General features: G+C 43.6%; 1 long non-coding RNA gene across 1 annotated transcript; it reads left to right on the forward strand.

The window, feature by feature from the left end:
- The first annotated feature begins 5,523 nt into the window (after positions 1-5,523).
- LOC144892939 (uncharacterized) lies at positions 5,524-9,845 on the forward strand. The gene is made up of 2 exons (XR_013624072.1): positions 5,524-7,461; positions 7,492-9,845. It is a non-coding gene; the product is annotated as an uncharacterized LOC144892939 (long non-coding RNA).
- The last annotated feature ends 916 nt before the right edge of the window (positions 9,846-10,761 follow it).

Genomic DNA, 10,761 nt, shown 5'->3' on the forward strand with positions numbered 1-10,761 from the left:
AAATGGATGGATGGATGGAATAGATGAGAAAAGTGGATGGATGGATGGAACAAATGAGAAAAATGGATGGATGGATGGAACAGATGAGAAGACATGGATGGAACAGATTATTATAATGTACTTTAAAATGTCACATTATTTTAAATCGTCTTCTCCCAAAGATATATTGATGCTCCTATTCCTTCTTTATTTTCTCAGTGATTGTTATTTTCCAAAAAATTGTTCTGATCATATGGAATTATGAATTTAACAGCAATCTGCCAGTCTCAGCGCCAATCTTTCCATTCTCGCATGGAAGGAAGAAATCCAATATTTTGTTGGGTAATTGTCGATTTCAAAAAGTTTTTTTTCTGTTTCCTTCCCTTCAGGAACCCACCTCATGTTGCTTATTATATTGTAATTCAATCGACCTGATGCATGATTTGAATCAATCTCCATTAAAAAAACTTCCAATGAGATCACTTGATTAAAAACTTCTGCTGTTAACAAGGAATTGAAGAGGAAGCACTCGATTGAGAACGCTTGATAATATTCTTTAAAATATACAATAGTCATTTTAAAATCATTTTTGTATAAAAATGTCGTACTTCAATTTAAATTTTGGAACTATTGGAGTATTTTATTCAATAATTTAGCTAAATTGCAATGAATGTAAAAAAGACGACACTCAATTATGTGATTTTTAAAGAATACAATTGTTTTGTATTAAACATTTAAATATTATATTGTCTTATAAAAACGTCATTCTGTGTGTGTGTGTGTGTGTGTGTGTGTGTGTGTCAAGTTGTAGATTTGTTATTGCCTAAAGTTCAGTTATAGACGTTGGTTGCTAATGTGTTATGATTTAAATGTTGTTTAAAAATGCTATTTTCATAAAGTTAATAAAGGGTTTTTGCTTCGTTTTAGTTTTGGATGAGGAAAGGCTCGCTGAGGTCATGCTGGACAATTGTATACGTGTGCTTTTTTCGAGGCTAGATAAGGCCGGTCGTAAAACCACGCCCACATGCGCGTGATTTTGCGTAACGCTAGTAGAATGTTTAGAGTGCAGACATAAACCTATCGTTAACCATATATATTTTGTATTAATCACAGCGACGCATGACTCTGTATAAACATGCTTTGAATTACTCATGTAAACAAACCCATAAAATATATGGGTTTGTTTGGCCAAGCATGCACTCTTCTCTTTGTGAGTTACATTTCTGTTTTCTCGGAGCCCAGAGAAACATTTGGTCCGAATGATAAGGAAGGGCTGACTCCCCCGAACAGCGGATAACGGTGGGAGGGACTCTCGCCAGTCGCTTTGTTCTCTCGGAGATTTTCTGATAATCGTATTCATATATAAGTGAATGAGAATCAATGTGTTTGCAGGAAGGCTTGACTTGGCATGTTCTTGCTGTAGCTTGCTGTAGATGTCTTGTCTCCTCCGGATCTGTATAAGTTGGTTTTAATAAAAAGCTGCGTCATTTTTCAGGCTATTTGTGGACTTCTTCACCAAACGAAGAGCTGATTCTTCACAGATGGTACCAGGAGTGGGGTGTCAACAGACGCGGAGGACGGGAAGCGGAACCCGGGCGACAGGGGGAAGGCTGCCCGAGGCCGGGACGCTGGCACTCTAATTTGATTAAGGTGAGCAATTGTTTTATACCAGAGGGCTATCTTTCCAAATTTGTACCTTGCTTCCTCGAACGGCTTCAGTCCGCTTCCCTGTCATCCGCGCTGCCTGCACTCGAACAGAAATTGTAAGTAAAGGCTCATTTTAGGCCTCAGAATGACGTGGCTTTGTTAAAGCCAGGATAAACAAGTAAGGATACCAGTAAGGACTTAACAGTAAGCTTAAAGTTACAGTTAGCACCAGGAGGGGAAAGTGAGGTCGGACAGCCGTAAAGGTTGAGCCAGGCCGAGAACTTTCCAGGAAGGAACAGCCCAGAGACAAGATGGGGTATGCCATTGCATGCCAGGGAACGAAGGGCTGTGGCTAACTTAAGAGGGCCATAAAAAACATGGCCAGTAAAAGGATATGCGCAGGATATCGGTGAAGATAACGTTCGGTACAAGGGAAAGGGGAAAATGAGGTCGGACAGCCATATAGGTTGAAGCCAGGTGGCCAAGATTTTTCCAGGAAGGAACAGCCCAGAGACAAGATGGGGTATGCCATTGCATGCCAGGGAACGAAGGGCTGTGGCTAACTTTAGAGGGCCATAGGAACATGGCCAGGAAAAGGAAAACGCGCAGTAGGTAGGCTTGACAAGTAAGTAAGCAGTTAAGCAAGTAAATCAGCGATTGATGCCGCTGGACCAGATGCCAGACCAAGACCCCCCAACCCCCCCAAGACCTGAGCTCAGTCCCGGGGCTCTAGGCAACACCCCCCACCCCCCCAAGACCTGAGCTCAGTCCCGGGGCTCTAGGCAACACCCCAACACCCCGCCCTGCCTTCCCTTTTTTTCACCTCAACCCACCCCCGTCCAACCCGTCCCAAAAATCCTTTTCCTTGAATGAGAGACGTAACATGAATGAGCAAAGATTGTTTGGGAGTGGCTGGAGAAAGGCATGATTTGAGTCGATCTGAGTTTCGCGCGAAGTCTGGGAGACTTCTATGAGTATATGAATGAGGAATGAATGTATATTGGGATGGTAATTGACGTGTGTATCTGGCCAATGTATTTGTCTGTCATCTGTTTGGGAGTTGTTTGGGAAGCGAATTGATATAAATCGGGTCAGGAAAGCACTCGGAGTGCCCTTGTCGACCTACTGTTGATATGAAGCGGTTTCTTGGAGATGGTTGCAGGATGGGCTGTTTTTTTTCTTTCGAGCGGCAGTCGGACGGAGATTTGGAATTTGTTGAACTAAATTCAGAATTCGAATCAATATGTGTGTTTTACTTGAATTGAAGAGTTCATTCAATGGCAGATATTGTGCGTTCGGGCAGGAGCCGAGCGAGCCGCGAGTCACGGGTGTGCTGTATGAGATTTGCTCAGAGTGCCGGCGATAACTCGCCCACTCTCAGAGGAGGATGTGTGCCCAAATGCATTGTGGGTCATTTCGACTTTGCTGGATGTCGGACGTTCATGTCAGTATCTTGTCAGAATCTTCTTCTTCATGTCATGTCCTTCATCCTTCATCTTCTTATCCTTCATCTTCATGTCAGAATTAGACATGAGTCATGAGCCATGTCAGAATAGTGGGCACCTGCGACATACATGCCATGCAATGTCACAAAAGGAATACGTTATTTAAAATGGATTTATATAAGGGGAAGAAACGATTTCCAAACTAAATTCGATTTCTAGAATGATTTTCTAAACGCTAAAATAAACGATTTCAAGACAGAGTAATTAATTTCCGGTGACAAGTTCCAACAGGAAGTCTTGTTCATACAGTAACAGTAAGTGAGGTACAGTGCGGAGTGGCGGCTGGAAGATGCATCGAAGGATTTGTGTTGATCGATGCGCCGGACAAAGGGTTTGCTGGCGAGCGATGCTGGTAAGGTTAAGTTATTAAAATTCAATAATTTGAGCAGAAATGTCACGTTTTCAACAGAACGCTTATCCGAGGAAAGAGGAATATCGAGGTTTCAACTGTCGGTATGTGGTGTGGCTGGTGCCAAGGTGTGCGGTGGTCAGGTGTGTAACGAAGCCATTTGTCCAGTGTCAGGAGTGGGATGGGAGCGGAATGAGTGTACTTGGGAGGATATTGTTCCAGGTACAAGACAAGATGCTCTTGCAATGACGGGGGACAAGGAGACACCTAGATGTGCGAATAAGGTACGTCGAATGGTTGTCGGAGGTTGTGGTTTCATTGCTGTCTGTTCTGTGGAGTTATATTTCTGAGGCATGGATTTCAAGGAGGAAGTGTGTGCCCCGAGAAGATTGTGGGTCGCAGATTGGGCACTCTGGGTGGACACGGGGGTTGCAGTTGTGTGGGCGCGAGGAGGTTTGTTGATGAAGCGTTGTGCGAACGAGGAGGGATGTGCGAAAGGTGCACTAGGTAGCAAGGGTGCTGCATTGTAAAGCACGCCTCGTACGGACGTTCCTGGGCGGATTGTGACGGTTGTTGGATTCGTAGAAGTTAGCATTATGCTATGTAGAGCCACATTAATGGTCATTTGTCCATTGTCGCCGGACTTGCATTACTTGTGGGATAATAAAGCGCTGGTTACCCCAATTTGAAGTTTGACCTTTCGAAGTTTATTTGACCTTTGTTCGAGATATGTAAGGGTAAGAGGTCAGAGGCAATTCACTAACCTTGGAAGAACGACAGGCGGAGTCAGTCTACAGGGTGTTGCTTTAACGACAGGATATAGAACTTAAATCTGGAGAGAATATCGGGACATATATTGTTGGATAAAACTGAAATCATGTACGTAGTTAATGAACAGAGAATATCGAGTTCTGTTTGTCGTTGTAATTGTCGTTGAGGTCCCGATTCAGGGGTCTCAAGAAATAAACAGACTTCCGGTGCCGACCGGAAGCGTCAGGTACAGTACGCTTGAGTTTAATTTAACCGGGCCGAGCACAGTGACGTGCGTGATCGAGCAATGGGGATAGTCATGGTCAGTGAAATGCAGTGAAATGCAGTGAACATGCCCGATTTGGCTTTGCGAGGCTCCGGATAGAAATTGGCATTTCGATGCTGTGGATTATATTGTGCCTGCCCGGAAAGGTGATGTCCTGTGCTGGGGCTGGCGACATGCCTCTGTTATTTGTCTGTCTGTCGGTCTGATTGTAAGTCTTTGGTACTGGGAGGGCTAATTGAGTGCTTAGGCGTCATTGTTCCATGGAGGCAGGAGCTGTGAGTCACAAAATGTAAACGGGAACTTTGTGTAACTTTGCACCGGATCCACAAACAGAGAGATGGACAGGACAACAATGGAGTTTATATGGACGGGTTTGGGGCAGGTTCAATCTGACGATTACAGAGGGCTTTGTTCTGTTCACGAAACATGTAAAATTCATGGAGTTGAAGTGGTTTGCAAGAAGGCAGCAGAGTCAGTACTGGGATGCAACCTCGTCCAGGGGTTTTGGTCCAGCCTGCAAGGAGTCCAGGGGCTTGTTTCAGGGCTGGGTCGCCAAAAATGGGATGCTGTGCCCATCTGGATGTAAAATTATCCATCAAGGACGGGGAATGATGTGCAGTGTGATTGATTGGAGGTAATAAGGATTTGTGTTGATTTCCTGATTTGAGTTCATCTGGAAACAAAGACAGATGGGATTAATGTGTATATCAGGAACATTTTGGAAAAGAAATATGGATATATGACATTACTAAAATATAACCAAGCAATTGAGAGTTCTTGGGTTAATGGGATATAAATAAATGCATCTACAAGTTGATGGTTTATAAAAATTTAGTTCTGGATGATACTTAAACGATGAACAATGTTGGCAATATACAAAGAATGTGACTTGTTTTTTGGGGGGAAAACATGTGGTTTAAAATTGGTTGGCTAAGTTTTAAAGATGGAGATGTTTCGCAGAACTCTTATGATTATTTATATGAGTGGTGGACTATTCCATAGCGAAGCATTTTTCAGTTTATTGAAAGTTGGATTTTGTAAAATAATGGTTTAATATAACCACAGTAGAAAATAATATACAGATTTGGGACATTTTGTAAACTTTCGAATAATGAGAAGATTCATAAAATTCATAAAAGGTGGATACTGGGAAACCATCGATGTTGGGGGCAAAGTTATGAGTGGTTTTGGGCAAACGAAGATTAATTTAGATTTATCATAGTTAAGTTCGAGGAAGTTGATTTGAAGCCAGAATTTTATTTGGATGCCAGAAAGGAGAAAGGAGATGCTGAAAGCCAGAAAGGAGATGCTGTTGTCTACTCTGAATGACAGGTGGCGGTATCCAGGGCGCTGAGGAGTTTGTTCACGTTGTAAAGTTTGTTTATTTAGTTTGTTTATTGTAGAGAAGAGTGCTTTTGGGATTCCGGAGCCAGAGTGGATAATTTGAGAGTAGTAGGTGGTCCTTGTGGGCTTGGGAGTGAACTGATTTGGGTTTAATAGGCACAAGCTGGTCTAAACAGGGTGAGGAGAATGGTGTGATTGATGATGTCAAAGGAGGCGTTGAGGTGAGGAGGATGAAAATGTTGAGGTTGCCGGCGCCAGAGGAGAGAAAAGGTCGCTGGTGATTTTGAGGAGAGCAGTTTCAGTACTGTGGCTGGAGCAGAATCCGGATTGGGATGTTTCATACAGGTTATTGGCAGAGTGGTGATGTTTGAGTTGAGTGGCCACAGCACGTTCCAAAACTTTTGACAGAAAGGGTAGGTTGGAGATGGGTCTGAAGTTATTTAGGGTGTCAGGGTTTAGTCCAGGGTTTTTCCAGAATGGGGGTGAAGTTTCACGAGTTTTTGGGGAAATCGGTATGTGAAGCTGGATTAAGTTGGAACTGCTTGATGAGCCATGGAGATGGATTGGGTTTTGTTGTTGGTTGTCTGGGAGTTCGGTTGTTGCATTGCCAAAGGTTTCTGTGTGGTGGACACACTCGTTGGCTGTTGTCTTGTGTGACGTGGATGGAGATGTATGTGGCTGCGTGTGGCTGCCTGGAGTCGGGAAGACGGCTACAGTGGTTGATATTGGTTGTGGATCGTCCGGGGTGCTTCGATTTGCATAGGGGGTGAAGATTGGGATATTACATTATTTTAAGTAAGTATTGGCACGAGTAATTACATAAGTAATTATGAGTTATTATGAGTATTAGTTATGAGTAAGTGATTATTACCTTCGCAAAAGCGGAAGGTTATGTTTTGATCGCTGTGTATTTGTATGTGTGTGTGTGTGTGTATGTGTATGTTATTCGCATAACTCAAAAAGTATTCAACCAATTCGCATGAAATTTGGTGGGATGATAGGTTATTATCCGGGAACCATTTGATTAGATTTTGGAATCGATCGGGTCAAAGGTCAAGGTCAAGGTCATGAAAAGGTCATGGATGTGATTACAATATCAAACTTTTGGCGGGATAGAATGGTTTAATTTGAAACAAATCTTCCCGCATGACAACGTAGGTGTGGCTTTGCTACACAGATCTTGTAGTCTTTTATTTTGGCAACAAAAGTAGCTGCGGCGAAGGTATGCGCTCTACCGAGTGCCCGTTCTAGTTTTAGTAAAGTTACATGTTTCGCTGTGTTGTGGATCTGGGGACAAGCTAGTTTGATGGGTACCCTGGGGTCTTCGGCGTGTCTATGTGTTTGGCTGTCTGTTACACCGGACTCTTGAATGGGTTTTCATGAGACGAATTTCAGACATAACAGTGAGAATCTATTTTGAGCGAATCACAGTGGGTGAGGAAAACATTGTGTGTGACCAGACACCAGAACTGACCAGAATTGAAATTGGAAGTAGACCAGGTTATTTCTATTATTTGTTTATTCGTGAAAATAAATAAATAATAGGGGGAGGTTAATGGAGGTTAATGGAGGTTAATGGTGGTTTGTTTGTGTTAATGGAGGTCAATGGTGGTTTGTTTGTGTTAATGGAGGTTAATGGTGGTTTGTTTGTGTTAATTCTAGTTGAAACTCTAGCTGAAGTAATTTTCGTTTATTTTTATTATTTTATTGATTTTTATGATTTTGATTGATTTGAGATTTGAGATGATTGATTTTTATTATTTTATAATTTTATTTTATTGATGTTGGAAACAGGTAATGGGATGCTGAGAGAAGGATTGAATTTAATTTGAATTGGACTGGATTAAATGGGATTGAATTAAAAATTGAATATTGGATAAAATTGGATCCACTTGAAAAAAGTGGATTAGGAAATTGGAGAAAAGGTGTTCTATGAAACTATGAATTGAATGAATTGAATCTATGAATTGGAGACCTGTAGACCAGGCGTTCCCAGGAGACTTGTGGACCAGGTGTTCCACCAGAGGAAAAAGACCAGGTGTTCGTGGAGCACTTCACCTGCAAGAACGCCTTGGAACCAAGGTGGAAGGGACCAGTCCAGGTGTTGCTGACTACACCAACGGCAGTCTTTTGCGAGGGCAAGACCTCGTGGATCCACGCCACGCACTGTAAGTTGGCCATACAAGCACCAGACACTACACCACAGCAACCACAGTAAGGATGGGCCTAATCATAGGTACAAATGGGGTGGTAAAGGGACTCCAGTGCTTATCCACCCACCTGGTCCCACCCCATGGGACAATGTTTATATGCGGCGACAAGGCTTACCCCTATTTACCAAATAATTGGGGGGGCACATGTTATCTGGGTTCAGTCCTTCCTGACGTTGAGATACTGGATGAGCTAGACCCAAAGTCCTTGGACAGGCGTTATAAGAGGTCAGTCATGAACGAAGATGGAACCACTAAACTACACGGGAGCCTATGGGAAAAGGTGTTTGGTTTCTTCTTCCCAGGAGCGGGCACAGTCATGGATAGTTTCCGGATAGATAAATTGGCTTTGGCCCTAGAAAAGGTGGCAAACGACACCGCTACGGCTCATGACATACTATTGGACACGGTAATTCACATGCGTACAATGGTGATGCAGAATCGGGTGGCTTTGGACATGCTCCTGGCAGAGAAAGGAGGGGTATGCGGAATTATAGAGGGAAAATGTTGCACTTACATACCCGATCCATCTGAAGGAGTGTCAGCCGCAATAGTGAGACTAAGGGAAACTAGCCACGCCCTGACGATCGATCGGATCGCGCGCGAAGATTCTTATACATTTAGCTGGCTCACTGACTGGTTCCAGGGATGGACGGGCACCATAGTGAAGTGGTTATTGACCGCACTGGCTGTGATAATCGGGGTAGTAATTTGGGGGGCACTAATGAAATCTCTAGTCCTCCTCTGTATGAGAAAGTATTTTACAGGATGGAAAGTGAAGAAGCCGCCGACAACGACTATGGCTCTGACCACAGAGGCCGTCGACCTGAACGGGTCCTTCAACAAGGCAGTTGCGACCAACGCTCCAGAAAATTGCATTGAATTTTGTAATGACTGTGATACTTGTGCGGATCCCATGTGGGAACTGGCTGCTGCCTGTAACGGTGTATGTGATGACTGTGATACTTGTGCTATAAACCCCTTGCGTGTACTGGCTAACGCTGCTTATGTATTACAAGCTGACAGCTGCACGCCCCCTTCCGACCCAACTATGGATCTGATTGCGACACTGGGTCTGGCGATCGAGGGACCCGACGTGGATATCCTAGACCCGCAAGCCGACCAGGCGCCCAAGGGAGACTTTGACATAAAGGAAGTTCCTCTCTTTGCTCCATATGTATTAAGTTCAAATGCTTCAAGTGAATCGGATTTTTACGCTCTGTACCCTGACCAGGAAATTGAGACACAAGATACTGACAATATTATGTATTCCCCAGAACAGCAGCACGTGAGGGACCTCATGGGCATGATCGTTGATTAACTTCGAAGATCTGCAAGGACTGAGTCTGCAAAGGGTGGGGGGAGCAAGTTCCGCAGGGGAGGTGATGGGCCCTCTGGCGGAGCAGAACCTCATCTGGACCAGACACCTTCGTTGTGGATCCGAAACGTTAATGGACTTTCATGTTCTGAGCCCTCAGGCTCCGAGCACGCACCACACGACACGTTCGCCAAATGCACGGGCGAGGCGCTTTGGGCGCACGATATGCCCTTGGGAGATACCCGCATTACACAATTATTTTTCAATAAAGCCCGATGTGGCACGTTGTCTCTTAAGATACTTTGTCTCGACGAGACAAGAGGAAGGAATGTCAAGTTGTAGATTTGTTATTGCCTAAAGTTCAGTTATAGACGTTGGTTGCTAATGTGTTATGATTTAAATGTTGTTTAAAAATGCTATTTTCATAAAGTTAATAAAGGGTTTTTGCTTCGTTTTAGTTTTGGATGAGGAAAGGCTCGCTGAGGTCATGCTGGACAATTGTATACGTGTGCTTTTTTCGAGGCTAGATAAGGCCGGTCGTAAAACCACGCCCACATGCGCGTGATTTTGCGTAACGCTAGTAGAATGTTTAGAGTGCAGACATAAACCTATCGTTAACCATATATATTTTGTATTAATCACAGCGACGCATGACTCTGTATAAACATGCTTTGAATTACTCATGTAAACAAACCCATAAAATATATGGGTTTGTTTGGCCAAGCATGCACTCTTCTCTTTGTGAGTTACATTTCTGTTTTCTCGGAGCCCAGAGAAACATTTGGTCCGAATGATAAGGAAGGGCTGACTCCCCCGAACAGCGGATAACGGTGGGAGGGACTCTCGCCAGTCGCTTTGTTCTCTCGGAGATTTTCTGATAATCGTATTCATATATAAGTGAATGAGAATCAATGTGTTTGCAGGAAGGCTTGACTTGGCATGTTCTTGCTGTAGCTTGCTGTAGATGTCTTGTCTCCTCCGGATCTGTATAAGTTGGTTTTAATAAAAAGCTGCGTCATTTTTCAGGCTATTTGTGGACTTCTTCACCAAACGAAGAGCTGATTCTTCACATGTGTGTGTGTGTGTTTAACACCAATCACGCCCAAACTGCAGGGACAATCACCACCAAACTTGACACACAGACCAAATTGGATCTCCTGTGGAACATGGGCTACTTCGTTCTTTTTATTGACCATGGCTAATGATGATATCGCTAAATTAAATTCTAAATTATATTGTGCCGGTTTGTGGGTGTGGCCTCGACCTCACCTGTTCCTGCCCTCTCCCACCTCACATTTCCACATTTTGGGTTCTTTCTCTGCCTCTTGTTTCCCTCCCAAATTGAAAACTGTGAGAGTTATGTTGTTTGGTCG

Source organism: Myxine glutinosa, chromosome 7, assembly GCF_964187855.1.
Source record: "Myxine glutinosa chromosome 7, kmMyxGlut1.1, whole genome shotgun sequence".
NCBI classification, from domain to species: domain Eukaryota; kingdom Metazoa; phylum Chordata; class Myxini; order Myxiniformes; family Myxinidae; genus Myxine; species Myxine glutinosa.